At 35.6% G+C, this 15,745-nt stretch overlaps 1 pseudogene; it reads right to left on the reverse strand.

The window, feature by feature from the left end:
• Nucleotides 1-4,721: 4,721 nt before the first annotated feature.
• Nucleotides 4,722-12,125, reverse strand: LOC114698953 (annotated as a pseudogene).
• Between the last annotated feature and the right edge of the window lie 3,620 nt (nucleotides 12,126-15,745).

A 15,745-nucleotide genomic window follows, 5' to 3' on the forward strand; every position in this document is an offset into this window, starting at 1 on the left:
TTGTTTGTGTTGGGTGTTTGTTGTTTTTCCTTTTGCTTTGACAATGATTAGCAACATTGCCCAGACTAGCCTGGAATTTCTGGGTTCCATTGATCCTCCTTACTCATCCTCTTGAGAGGCTGATATTATAGACACACAGCACTATATCCAGCTCTGACTGTACTTGCTTTTTTAAAGAATGGGGCTAGCCACAGGTGGGCTACAGTCATCTAGTAATTTACCAGATCTGAGCACCTCTGTGGATTGAATTAAATAAACTTATGGAACCTTTTACCCTAAAATTCTAGAACTTGGGCAAATGAGAAACATAAAAAAAAATGCATATAAATTATCTGTTCCTGTTATTTTTCTTGAATTGTAACTTAACTTTAAAAAAGGATAGGAAACTACGGTTTCAAAAAAAGATGAACGGTTTTTCTTTTTGGTTGAAAAGACATTATTTTTAATGTATTCCAAGTAGAAGAAAAAGCTTTTTTATTTTCTCCAAGCAACTTATAATGAATATAAAATTTCAGAAGTTGAAATTTGTTAGAGACTTGAAAAGAATTAATGCCAAGAAAAGGATTCTCTTAATTTAGCTTCTCAAAATATAATATTTCTTACATCTCAAATGTGCACATCCAGATAAACTCAAGTGATTATACAAGCAAACAAGAATAAAAGCTATATAAAAGCAAAGTATTGTGTGCCAAATCCAGAGATTTATTTTACTTGTTTATTTTTGCTAGGAAATAGATGTCTGAAATAATTGTGGCAATATGCAGCTTAAATATTAAAATACATGGGATTGTTGCTAAAGACCTAACTAATTGTTAGATCAGAAACCTGAAACAAACCCTATTGTACTGTATGGTTTAAAGTATTTAAATGCTTTTTGTTTGTATTAGGTATAATATACAGTTATATGTATGTGGGTCTCTCAATTTTTTATCATTTAGAAACTAGGGGTCTAGAAAATTCAGACTACTAGAGTTACCAAACTGGTAATATTAAAGTTACCTCAATAAGTCAAAGAACACAATTCATAGATGACAGAGGGTTAAATTTACAGATAAATTTTAGCATAGATTTCAGGTGGGACCTTAGGAGGAATAGGAAGTTGGAAAAAGAGAGAGAAAATAAAGAGACTTATATTGTAGGAGCGAACCCAGGAAACAGGTGACCAATGACCAATTAGTCTAGGGATTTTTAAAAATGACTTATGGCATATGAGATATGAGGAGAAGGATGAAGTGGTGGGTTAAGTTGTCCCAGAGGTGATCATTTAGGATATAACAAAGAAACAGGAACTAGGGCTATTTCTGGCATTTCTTGCTTCCAGCAAGAGAACTCCGAGAGCCATTCTTGAGTATCCTTGCTGAACTTCATGGCTTCCCACCACCTGTTCTCATCACTTTAATACCTCTGTGCAATGTATAATTCAAAGCTCTGCTTAGTAGTTTCCTTTCTTTATACATTTGTCGTGTCTTTGTGCTTGGAATATTTGAACTTCTCTCATTTCCTTACAAAATAAGTGATTAATTCTTATGGATTAACATAACATATGATTGAATAATAAAAAGGTGGTACATATACACAATGGAAATTAATTATGGAAGTCACCAATTACTCTCCAATTGGATTTGAGGCATGCTTCACAGAAGTGACAAGTCTGGTACTGTAAACTAGGTCAAAAACACATGGCTATAGAAGCCATAAGCCATTGGCAAGAACTAACTACTATTATTTAGCTAAGCCGACACAACATTAATCTACCTTCTAAATATTTGTGTATATACCTTTATAGACAAAAAAAAATCTACTGTCAGCCTGAATCAGAGAGCCCCTCTTTAATGTCAAAGGCAATGAATTCAGAAGCTGTTCAACGTGCTAAAAATTAGTGACTATGAATGTTTGTGGCTTGGTGAACATTATGAAAAAGGAGCAGAAGAATTAAGACCATAGAATATGGAGTCGTCTTCTGGGGGTGACAAAGCCATCATAGCCTTGAACTCAAAGAGTAGTAATGCATCTGCATAATGGTGGCCCTGTTGAGAGTCATCATAACTGTGAAAGAAGATCATAGGTTACAATTCCTCATTGATGAACCACACTATTGCTTCATTAATTTAATTATGTGGTTTATGTTGATTTTGCCAACTTTACAATTGCATTAATAATGGGTATTAAGTATATTCCAATACCACTTCTTATTTTTTTAAAAAAATATTTTATAAAAGATAATTAGTATTATAGAAGAAATAAATTTAAAAAATCATATAAGAACTTTTTGCTATGAATTTAAATACATCTCCTAGAGTTATTTCTAGCTTATATTAGACATAAAGCATATGTTCATAAAAATTCAGAGTAGTTTAATAAATAATAGCCAAGAAATGGAAATAACCTAAATGCCCTGTAACTGAGGAATAAGGTAGTACATCTATAGAAGTAATTTCAATATCAAGATCAGAATGCAATAAAAATAAAATCTACAGGAAGGTGTACTATAAAGTCTGAATTCTTCAATCTATCATTGTCTGTTGGAAATTAACTGAGATATAAAAGACAAGCAATTCTATGCAATACCAGAATCTGTAGCATCTCCGACTTCAGAAAAACAAGAAAACAAGCAACAAAGTTCACATTCTTTAAATTTTAAAATAAAAAATCAAATAAATACTGCATTCATTATCTAGATATACAACTGCTAGTTATTTGTACAAGGAAAATAAATGTATGTATTCATTTAAATCCTAGCACACAAATTTTCCTGGCATCCTTTTGTGTAAAAACCATGAACTTAAATAACACAACACTCTGAAGGAAAATATATAAACAATTTTGGTGTCACCAAATTTAGTGTACATAATATTAGTTACAAGAACATATGAACTACTGGTAAATGAAAATATATGTATGAATCCCAAGCAATAAAATTTATGCTGAGGAGGAAGAAGCCAGAGAATAAGATCCATTTCATGAATCTATCTATATTAAATTCTAAAGCAATAGCAACAACAACTACAGCAAACATTCTGATCAATAGTAACAAAAACATTTCCCTAAGGACACAAGGCAAGTGCAACTTCTTCTAGGTCTTATGTTTAGGAAAACACAAAGAAGAATTTATAAAATGACAAGACAAAGTCTTAGCCAATGCTATATATGTTTATCTTATTTGAGTATTGTTTAAAATGATTTTAATGAAATTATACATGTGTATTTGCTGCATATGATATCTAACCCATTTGTGAACTACATGCACATACAGTCTATTGTGTCACTATCCCTTATGCTTTTTTTTTTTTTTTTTTTTTTTTTTTTTTTTTGGTTTTTTTCGAGACAGGGTTTCTCTGTGTAGCTTTGCGCCTTTTTCCTGGAGCTCACTTGGTAGCCCAGGCTGGCCTCGAACTCACAAAGATCCGCCTGCCTCTGCCTCCCGAGTGCTGGGATTAAAGGCGTGCGCCACCACGCCCGCCCCCTTATGCTTTTTTTAAATGAATTGAAAAAAAATGTTTACTTCATTGTAACTTTGAAGGAATCCATTCATATAAATGTTGTATGTATAAATTGCATTGAAAACTTTGTTACACATCTTGAGATGACAATGAACATAAGTTCAACTATGAGAAATGAGCTGTTAGATGTACAGTCTTCCTTGTGAATAGAGAAGGGGTCATTTCTCTATGTCACTAAAGTGGATTTGCAGCCAAGCTCCTAGATTGAAGCTGCTTTCAGAATTTATGTAATTTGAGAAATGGATGCAGACTTTGATAAGTTTATACAAGATCTTCCCAAGGAAGATTATTGTGGTGTGAAAAGTATAGATGTGTTGACATTTTATCAGCTATCAGCAATGTATAAGATCCATTATCATTTTAGAAAGGTCTTTAAAGGAGTCTAATGAGCATCCAGTATAATTTTATCTTCGAAAAATGCTATTTGCATTTTCTGAGTCTTTACAGATGTGAATCTCAGTAATAATTTACACTTCATTTTGTTTGTATTTTTTTCTGAGACAGTATTTCTTTGTGTGTACTCCTGAATATCCTCAAACTCTCTGTAGACCAAACTGACCTCTAACTCAGAAATCCACCTGCCTGTGCCTTCCTTCTAGCGCTTGGATTAAAGATACAATAGCTTTCATAACTTAGACTTTCATAAAGCTTCACTAAATTATCTTTTATTCCAAATTAAACTACCAATAAAGATGTGAACTTGCAAGGGCCCTTTTTGTTCATGCTAAATTCAGGTATTATTAGCTAAGCAAAGGTGAGTGTGTGTGAATGCATACATTTGCATGCATGTGTGTTCAATATAATCTGTAATTCTGACTTATGTTCAGTAAATTTACAACGAGAGACATATTCAGGAAAAGTCTCTCGGAATTTGATTTTGACATGTTATGAAAATTATTAACCATTAATCCAACATTCATAAAACACTCAGTTAACTGCCAGGCATACTGAAAACTCCATGTAAATGGCTATTAAAGAAAGGAAGTCAACAAACACTTAGGAAAATATATAATTTGAATCTACTGTTATAATTATTCATGCTGCTTTTAATTTGTATAATTGAGTTGTTTAAATTCAAGGCCTGCTGCCAAAAATGATAGACCAGAAAGTAAAATTTTACTTTCTTTCTTTGTTTCTTTGTTTGTTTGTTTCTTTCTTTTGACTTTTCAGGATTTTTAGTAAAATAATAATAATAATAATAATAAAATGCAGAGGTCTGGTTCATTTCAGTTCCTTTGCTATCAAACCAGGGGCCAGGGAGTGCTTAAGCCTCTTTGCCTTCTCCTTGTCTGTGATGACCAGGCTGGAAAGGTACCAGCTTCAGCAAACCTTTACCTTCACATTATCCTTGTCCTTCTTCATCATGACAGGCTTGGCATCCTTCTGCTGGGCTGTGAGCAGAAAGTCTTCAGTTTCTTCTATTCTCAGAGGCCTGGAGAAGGGAGTTTGGCACTGGCGACTTCACAGCCTCAAGATCTGAAGAGAACTGAAGAAGCAAAGTGTACTGATTTCATTATTGACATCTTTCCCCTTTCATGAGGTCCATTGCGGTCAAAAGACATTTACATTTCAGCGCTTCTGTCAGTAGACACACAGTTCATTCTCAAACGGTTCTCTGTCTTTAGGATTTTCTAAAATTCAACATGCTTGCATGCAAATGTATGCAAGCACAAACACTCACCTTTGCTCAGCTAATAATACCTGAATTCAGCATGCACAAAAAGGGCCTGTGCAAACTTACAACTTTATTGGTAGTTTAATTTGGAGTAAAACAAAATTTAGTGAAATATTTCTTGAAGAATTTCCATACTCTTCTAGATTTTTCTGGGCCACTTTTTTTGATACTCTCTTCAGTATTACATATAACATATTTAGAATTTCCTAAGATTAAGATGGACACTATTTCTCTCTCTGTCCTGACAGACAAGGAAATAGTCACACAAAACTTCTCTCAATAAATGTTCACCCTAATTCTTCCTCACCTTCAGTCATGTCCCAGGCTCACTGTGTGTCTGGGTAATGAGAGAAAAGTGCAGAAAGCCAATTTGATGGCACGTCCTGCGTTTATCACCAAACACTTCTCAAAAATAAAAGCTATTGATTCTTACTTGTGCTTATCACTGCAATTTGCACCCTAACTATGTAATCAAAACAGTTCCCTTCCAGCATTTGTGTGGCAATCATGTATCATTAATGACACTCAAGATAGCTCCTCATAGACGTGCCTTAAAAACTTCAGTCAATGCTTATAAATAATTTTGGAGCAGAAGTCACTGATAAAGACAGCTTATCAGGAGGAAAACTGTCATTTATCATCAGAAAATAAGGAGATGAAAACCTGTTATTTATATATAACATTTTAAATGAAACCATTCTTTTTTTGGCTCAGTTTTGTAAACAAACAGTTTCAAAGACAAATGACCAAAAGGGAAGATTCATCCCCTTTTTTTTCTCTGTCATAGGAAGCTGAAAATTGTCTCTGTACTGTTGTGTCCCATCTCATTATCTATGAATAATTTTTACAGCTAGACCTAGAGCAATTTTTGTGAGAACTAATTTATAGCTGAAGGAAATAAGCAAGTTATTTTGTAGAGTTATTTTGTTACTCTAGTAAATTACCCCAGAATGTCTTGAAAATTAAAGTATTTTTACATTCAAACCTCACCCTTTTTCTTAATCCTTCTGCTCAAATCTTTGTCAATCCATTGACATTTCGTTTGTCTGTGTAGCTCCTGCATTCATAAATGGCTTTTATGTTGACTGGCACCTGCACAGCATGCATTTGCCTTTCTGCCATAACAGTCAGGCACAGAGGCACGCAAATAGATTTTTCTTGCCTAAGTAATTCATGAAAAAATATATTATTTTGTTCCTTTTTAAAGAGTCTATCATGTTTCTGACAGCCCTAAAACAGACTGGTTTAAGACCATTTTTGATGTTCTTCATATATAAATAGAGGATATTTTTACTCAATGTTGACCCTTTCATACTTTTACTCATTATCTTATTTAATTGGTCTACTGGAATTCTTATTTCTTCTAACACACATCTGACTATGGTGTTTTAGGAAACATCTTCCATTGTTCTTTTTTAATGTACCAAACTAATGAAATCATCAAATCCTATTTACACCTATACAATTAAGATTCATAAAGCATAAATGTTATAAATTCTATAGGAAACATTAGTTTTAGTAGTATTCACTGTTACCAAAGTTTTGGCTAATAAAAGAAACATAAATTTCATGTTTTTTTCAGATATGTTGTAGAACCACCAGATTCAAAATTTTAAAGCATTCAAAGTTCTGAGAACATTTTGCTGACCTCCCAGCAGTTTCTGGATCAGAAAATGGACAGGTTTTTGCAGAGGTTTAGGTTCAGACAAAATGGGTTTACATAAACCTTGCATTATTTCCCCATTATTACCCTTATATTATTTATTTAATGTAAGACTTGGAAAAGGATATTTAAATTTTCTGAGCTGGATTTCCTTATCTTTACACTTAGATTAACACTACTTATTTATATGTAAATTTCATTTGAGGACTGTATTAAAACATAATTACTGAAGTTCAATGTTTCTGAAACAGCACTTCTCAACCTTATAAACATCCAGTCACTTGAGGATTTTTTTTTTTAAAGAGGAGTTTTTTCACTCATAATGTTGCAGGCCATCATTGTAAGACAGACCAAGGCAGTGTGAACTTAAAACAGCTAGTGACATCCCATCCACAACAAAGAACAGACAGCAATGAAAAAAATGCATGTTAGAGTCATGTAGGAGACACCTGAAGATTCTGATAGGATATAGATAGCAGCTCAGTGTTTGGAGAGTAGGACCTAAGAGTGTGTGTTCCCAGCTGCTGCAGGTCATTTGTCCCTGGGTAACAAATTCCTAGGGATCCTCATTCTGTGGTATCCACACTGTGTTTATATTCATTGACTTCTTTGCTAGCCAATTGGTTCTATTTTTAACAAAATTTCAAAAAGTATCACCTCAAAGTATACCACTATTCTATGCTCAATATTTCAAGCTGTTAGGGGAGACTTTTGTAGTTGGGATTTTATGCTCAACTCCCCTAATCTGCTAAAAGATGAAATCTACAAATGGAATCTAAATGTCAGGAAGTCTGTCCTCAGAAATCCCATCTCCTTTGGGAGGATATCAGATCACAAGAAAGGGCCTAGAAATTGGTGGGACTTCTCAAGAACTTTTGCCTTATGCCATTGGCTATTCTTGTAGTCAAGTTATTTCTAGCCTAAATCACTCCTCTGTCCCTAAATTACAATATTAACTCTGTTCTCTCCCATGACTAGAAGAACATAAGTTTCCATATTTCCTTGGGTCTTAGATTACTTACTTCTTCTTTTTAAGTTATAATCCTGTGAACATAATAATTTTGTTTGATTTGCTTCTAATAATCTCCTGTTTCTTGTTGTCTTTCAAATAATTAATCTAATTCTCAAAATACAAATATTTTCTGCCTTTAAAATAGAAACAAAATCATAAGCTTCTACATGTAAAAATTATTTTTTTCAGGATTAGAGTGAGGGGAAACTGTATTTAGATTATATTGTATGAAATTATGTTCAATAAAAATAAAATTGTTTCTTCATACAGTGTATTTTGATCTTATTCTTTCCCCATCAACTCCTCCAAGATGTTCCCAACTCACAATGCACCCAACTTTATGATGTTTCTCTTTCTTTTTCTCTCTCACAAAAAAAAAAACCAGTGAACACAGCACCCAAAACCAAAAATGAAAACTGACAGATTTCAAAAGAAGAAAATTAAAAATACAAAAAAGAAAACAAAACACAAAGTACACACACACACACACACACACACACACACACACACACACACACACACAAAGGGGAATCCATTTGTTGTTTGCCAACAACTCCTGGCTACAGGCTTTGCCCTGGTGTGTATTTGATGTACCCAGTGTCACTCCATTGAAGAAAACTGATATTCAGTTTCCCAGGAGCTTTCAATCACAAATAACTTCTTGGTTAGGGGTGGTATTTGAGATCACTTGCCCCATTTCAGTGCTAAAATATTGTGTGGTTTGAACTTGTGTAGGTTTTGTGAATGATGTCACAGTCTCTGTGAGTGCATATGTGTATCAGTCCTGTTAGGGCTCTATGATTCTGTTTTCATGGAGTCGTCTACCACCTCTGGCTGTTACAATCTTTCTACCACCAATTCTACATAGATCCATGAGCTCTAATTGAGGGATTTGATAAGAACATTACATTTAGGACTGAGATTTGAAAGTATCTCATTCTCTGCCCATTGTCCAGTTGTTGATCTCTTTATTGATTAGCATGTACTGCAAGAAGAAACATCTCTGATGTGGGTTGAGCAATTTTCTGCTCTTTGGTTATAGTAATATACTATTAAGAGTCATTTTATTGCCTTGTTTCTTTAATAGAATAATAGTAGTAGCTTTTTCTTAGGGCCATAGATGATCTAATCCCAATTTCCTGATCACTTTAGCCATTTTATGTATGAATTCCATGGCATCTTTTAAATTCAATTAAAAAAGGGGTGAATACACCCATAACTTTTGTGCCACTATTTCATCAGTCTATCTTGCAAGAAAGTCTATTTGCTAACCCATTCTTCTCAGTGGAACACTTTACTTGCTTTTAAACTATCCTTATCATAAAATTTCATATATTACTAATATGCAATATGATGTTTATATATGTATGTGCATGTAAAATGACAAGAATACTGACGGAAGGAAACAAATATTTTACTTTGCATAGCTACATATTTTATATGTATGTGATAATGCCACCTGTATTTTTTAGATTTTCATGCCCAATACAGAATAGTTAACTGTTGTTGTCTTGCCTATGTCAAATATGGAAATTTTACTTGATATCTATGACTACAACTTTATATTCATTTCCCAGCATCTCTTCCTATCTCTATACATATGTCTAGTAATTATATTCTATACCCAGCTTATATACACAATTATCTCCCTGTATTTACAAGTCTAAATTTGTCTTCAAATAGCTGCAGATCTTAAATAATTTAAATAAAATGACTGTAAAGAACATACATATAACATTGCATTTCAGAGCTAGAATTTTGAATTTTGTAAATAATACATTTATTAACTTTTAAACTATGTATTTTATCCCCCCATGTGTGTGTGTGTGTGTGTGTGTGTGTGTGTGTGTGTGTGTGTGTACATGCATATGAGTACTCACAGAGAACAGAAGTCAGAGTTTGATCCCCTGGACCTGCAGTTTAAGTGTTTGTGAACTATGTGATGTAGTTGTAGTTGCTGGTAACAACTCTGTTGCCTTGCCAGAGCAGCAAACATTCCCACTGGCTGAACCATCTCTTCAACATGAAGCGCAACAACTTTTAGACAGCATTTATGTTGTACAAGCAATTGTAATTAAGGTAGAAATAATTTTAAAGTACACGGAATGTTATGTGAAGGCTATATGAAAGCACTATACCATTTTATATATGGCACTTAAATAACTGTGGATTTGGGTAACAATGGCATATATAGAGAAAAATTACTCTTGAATATTGAGGGGCACCTCTATTTAACTGCTTAACATTCTGCCTATAACTGAGATTATAAACATTTTCCTTTCAATATCAGCCTCAATAAACATTACACAGTTCCTAGCAAATTAATTTATGCTCTTAAAAATAACCCAGTCCCCTTCTTTTGAGGCTAAATAGTAATCTATTGTTGGCATGTATTATATTTTATTTATTCATATATTATCAGGCTTAGATGTGTCCATCTCTTGGACATGTGAATAATGCAAAATGAACTTAGAATTGAAAACATGTCTCCAAACTACTAATTTAATTTTTAAGAGTATATATGGATTTAATAGTTTGAACATATTCTGAATATTTTGAATGAACATGTTCATTCTTATGTTCATGTACCAAGCAATTATTCCCAAATGGTGGTGATATTATGGGAGGGTCTGATAACCACAGCAGTTTGAGCTTAATTGAAGGAAGTTCATCATTGAAGACATAACCTTCACAGCTATTCTATCCCTTGGCCTCCTGTTGTTGCTGTTCTATCCATGGTGAATTGAGTAGCTCTTATCTGCCACATCCTATCTGCCATGGCTGATTAAAACTATGACAAAAGCAAATCTTTCTTCCTTTTATAGTTCATGAGAGGTGTTCTATCACAGTGATGTAAAAATAAAACAACCACCACAAAGAAATGGTACAAGAGAAATAGTCCTATGGTGATAACCTGGCCATGTGATTCAGAAGTCATTGGAACTTGTCTGTTGGAGAATTTGGAAAAGTTTGCAGATGATGGCTGGAAAAAGATGCACGCAGAGCTTAATAGTGATCATTCTGTCAGTTCAAAGACAAAATGCCAAGAGGAATGAAGACATAAAAGCATGTGCTAATGTAGTTTCAGGAGAGAATAAGGACCATATTGGGAACTGGATTAGAGTCTCTGATAACACATTCTGCCAAAGAATTTGTCCACAGTTGGTCCGCACCCTGAGACACTGAATGAGATTGAGTTTAAAGGTGAAAGTCTAATAAATCTATTGGAAAATACAGGAGTGCAGCCCAGCATCCAGGCTGCACCTTGAGTATTGCTGGCTGATTTTAGCTAATTCTACAACAAAAATATGACGAACTGCAGGGTAGGACAGGCTGTACAGCCTACAGTTTTCCCAGAAAAGAAATGTGTATAAAGTTGTGTTCAAGAAAGGTATAGCTGATTAGTAGATTATAGAATCAGGACATTGGGAAAGAGTTGCTTTCCTAGTTGTGGTAACATAAAGTCAAATAAGAAGCAATTTATGGAACTGGGGCTTATTTGTATCATAGTTGAGGAATGCTGTTCCTGGTATGCTCATTCAGTTCTTAGTGGGTCAGAAAGCAGAGAAGGGGGAGTGACAGATCTGTCCAGAGATGTAATTTCTAGGTGATTCTAAATCCAGTAAATCTCCCATTGAGGATTAAGCATTACAGATACCTCCAAGGCATCACAGAAACTGGTCCAGTTCTATTCATCGCTGGCACACATGCAAGAAGTTTTAACTCCTTTGGAAAACTTGATCTTGATTGCGGTAATTGCTTCTGGAGGTTGCTATGAGCTCATTGTCACCTGGAAAGGGTATTACCTTCATTCAGCCACCTAGAAACTCAGAGGTCACTGTAGTCATATCTCAAGAGGCCAGAATTCTGTACAAGGTAAGACAGATTTTGGTGTTATGCATGCAATACTGATTTTTCAGTCATGTAGAATGTAAAGGTTTTGGACTCAAAAGGCTTATTTCAGATTTCACATGAAGGTATTGGAGGGCAGGTAATGTGTATCAGGATAGATAATAACAGGCATTCCCTGGGATTTGGTCTGGGAGAGAGGACAAAACTTCAGTGGAGGATAGAGTATACTGGTGATGTCAGGAAGTAGGTACATCTAGTGAAGAAATCCACAGGTATTGAGGGATTTATTAAGGCAATTCCATGTAGTTAAAAAGGAGGTTTATTTTGGGGTTTAACTTACAGGTAGTAGTAAAATGGTTGGTTACAGGATCCAGGAGAGGTGAGGTGCAGTCCAGCTGAGTTCTCTGGAGCACTCTGCTTCATCTACCGTCCAGCATCCAGGATCACCAGGAATCAGACAGCCAGCACATCTAGATCTTGGGTCTCAAAGGCTCCTGTCTCAGCCCCATCTCAGTGGCTGGTCATAGGTAGGTGTGACAGTTACTGGAAGCCTAATTGGGGGTAGTACTTCCAGGTCAAAGCTACACACAGGCATTCAAGGATAAGCCACAGGAGTTTGTTTTATCCAGTCAAGCCAATTGGAGCTCATAATACAACACTGCATGACCCAGATGCTACACTTTGAATTCTAGATTTTTTATCTCCTCCTGTGTTTGATTGTTTGAGGAAGTGTCTCTTAGTGACAAGGTGGACCTTTGACTATAGAGCAAGCTGTCTTTGAACTCAGGGACTTCCTTTCTCCAGTCCCTATGTGATGAGATTGCAAGAGTCAACTGCTTCTTAGTAGATGTGGTACTGACAAACACAGGACCTTGAATCTTCTAGGAGGGCACTCTAACCACTGGACTACATCCTGAGATGAAATCATAGGATTTAATGTTTTTGGTGTTAGGTTTGTCTTTTTCCACTCATTCTTGTCTCTTTTCTATGTTTCCATTCTTCTCTTTTGGACAGAAAGTTTATCCTATGGTAACTTATATTAAAAATAAAAATGAGTTATTTTTATTCTGCAGAGAATCATAGCTTCATAACTCTCAAGGGCAACCTTGAATTTTGACTCCAAAGAAATATTTAAGCTCTTAAGACATCAAGGGCCCTTGGAACTGGGTCAAACTCATTTTACATTATGAAATGACCAGAAGACTTTATGTACCAAGAGTGGACACTCATTTGAAGACACAAATGCTCTTCATAAATTAAAATGTTAGAAGAATTATTCTTCAGATGATTACATTATTTTGGAATTATCTGGAGACTTAGAAGATGGGAAGTTTAGAAGATTAGAGGTTTGAGAAACAGGTGAGTGGAAAATGCCTTCAGAGGATGTACATGGTTCTCACTATCTTCATCTCCCCTTTTCCATACCACTATGGGATGAAGATCTTCATCTCCCCTCTTCCTTATCACAGTGACATGAAGATCTTTATTCCCCACATGCTTTTACCTTTATATTGTTCTTTGTAAGCACATTCAGTTAAATGAAAATGGAATCAACCTTCCGAAACCTCAAATCAAAATTAGTCTTTCTGGGTAAATGAGATGTAATGTCCTGTAATTACATCATGCTGAGATGGCTACAGAAAAGGTGTCTTTAAAGGCCATTCATGGCTACATAGCAAGTTAAAGCCACTCTGTGTATATAAGACCATGTTTAAAAAATCTATCTCTATTAGGTTTCTCATTACAGGTATTTTGTCACTTAGATATGAAGAACAATTAATACATTTAAGAACAGAGATGATTAATAACATCATTTATAATTTTTGATATAATTAGTATTTTTTATTTATCTTACTCGTTTTTATATACCAACCACAGATCCCCCTCTCATTCCTCCTCCCACCACTCACCACCTTCCTCTCCCCTCCCCTCCTCCTCTCTTCCAACAGGATAAGTTCTCCCATGGGTGGGACAGGTAAGCCTGGTACATTCAGTTGAGGCAGGACCAAACACCCCCCCCCCCACACACACACACACTTTATCAGGGGTGGGCAAGGTGTCTGAGCATAGGTAATGGGATCCAGAAAGCCAGCTCATGCACCAGGGATAAATCCTGATCACACTGCCAGGGGCTGCTCAAATAGACCCAGCTACACAATTGTCCCCCATATACAGAGGATCTAGTCCAGTCCCATGCAAGTTCCACAGGTGTCAGTCTAAAGTTCATGAGTTCCTTCAAGCTTGGTTCAGCTGTCTCTGTAGGTTTCCCCATCATGATCTTGACCCACCCCACCTTGCTCATGTAATACCTCTTCCCTTTCTTTAACTGTACTCTCAGAGCTTGACCTGGTGCGTGGTTGTGGTTCTCTGCATCTGCTTCCATCAGTTACTTGATGGAGGCTCTATGATAACAGAATATTTACCACTCTGATTACCAGAGTAAGCCAGTTCAGGCACCCTAACCATTGTTGCTAGTAGTCTAATCTGAGGTTGTCCTTGTGGATTCCTGGGAATTTCCCTAATACCAGGTTTCTCCCTTATCACATAATGTCTCCTTCTATAAAGATATATTGCTCTCCCAGTCTGTCCCTTCCCTAGTTTGACCATCCTGTTCCCTCATATTCTCATCCCCCATCACCTACCCTCTGTTGCCCCCACTCATCTCCAGTTTATTGGGATTGGGATCTCCTCTGTTTCTCCTTCACAATGTGATCCATGCATCCCTCTTAGCATCCTCCTTGTTTCCCAGCTTCTCTGGAGCTGTGGGTTGTAGTCTGATTATTCTTTGCTTTACATCTAGTATCCATTATGAGTGAGTATATACCATGTTTGTCCTTCTGAGTCAGAGTTACCATACTCAGGATATTTTCTAGTTCCATCCATTTGCCAGCAAATTTCATGGTGTCGGTTTTTTTTTTTTACAGCTGAGTAATACTCCATTGTGTATATTACCATTTTGTTTATCCATTCTTCAGTTAAGGGGTGTGTTTGCTTCCATGTTCTGGATATTCGCAATAATGCTGTTATGAACATAGTTGAGAAAGTGTCCTTGTGGTATGCTTGAACACTGCTTGGGTATATGCCCAAGAGTGGTATCGTTGGCTCTTAAGGTAGCTTGATTCCGAATTTTCTGAGAAACTGCCATACTGATTTCTAAAGTTGCTGCACAACTTTGCACTCCCACCAACAGTGGAAGAGTGTTCCCTTTGTTCCACATTCTCTCATACATAAGCTGTCATCAGTGTTTTTTAATCTTAACCATTCTGACAAGTGTAAAATGATATCTCAGAGACATTTTGATTTGCATTTCCCTGATAACTAAGGATGTTAAATAATTCCTCAAATGTCTTTCAGGCATCTGGGATTCTTCTGTTGAGAATTCTCTGTTTATCTCTATAGCCCATTTTATAATTGAATTATTTGGTATTTTGCTGTTTAGTGTCTTGTGTTTTTTATATATTTGGGAGATCAACCCTCTGTCAGATGTGAGGTTTGTGAAGATCTATTCCCATTCTGTAGGCTGTGGTTTTGTCTCATTTACTGTGTCATTTACCTTACAGAGACTTCTCATTATCAGGAGGTCCCATTTATTAATTGTTGCTCTAGTGTCTGTGCTGCTGGTGTTATATTTAGGAAGTGGTCTCCTGTGTCAATGCTTTCTAGGCCACTTTCTACTTTCTCCTCTGTCAAGATCAGTGTATCTGAATTTATGTTGAGGACTGTGATCCGCTCGGACTTGAATTTGTGCATGGTGACAGATATGGATCTATCTGAAATCTTCTATATGTTGACATTTGTCTATACTGGCATCACTCGTTGAAGGTGCTTTCTTTTTTCCATTGTACAGTTTTGGTTTTGTTGTCAAAATTCAGCTCTTCATAGGTGTGTGTATTAATGTCAGGATCTTCACATCAATTCCATTGGCCCATATGTTGATTTTTATGCCAATACCAAGCTGTATTTATTACTATAACTCTACAGTATAGCTTGAAGTCAGGGATGGTGATGCCTCCAGAAGTTGCTTTATTGTAAAGAATTGTTTG

This window comes from Peromyscus leucopus, chromosome 4 (genome assembly GCF_004664715.2).
Source record: "Peromyscus leucopus breed LL Stock chromosome 4, UCI_PerLeu_2.1, whole genome shotgun sequence".
In the NCBI taxonomy this organism is placed as follows: Eukaryota; Metazoa; Chordata; class Mammalia; order Rodentia; family Cricetidae; genus Peromyscus; species Peromyscus leucopus.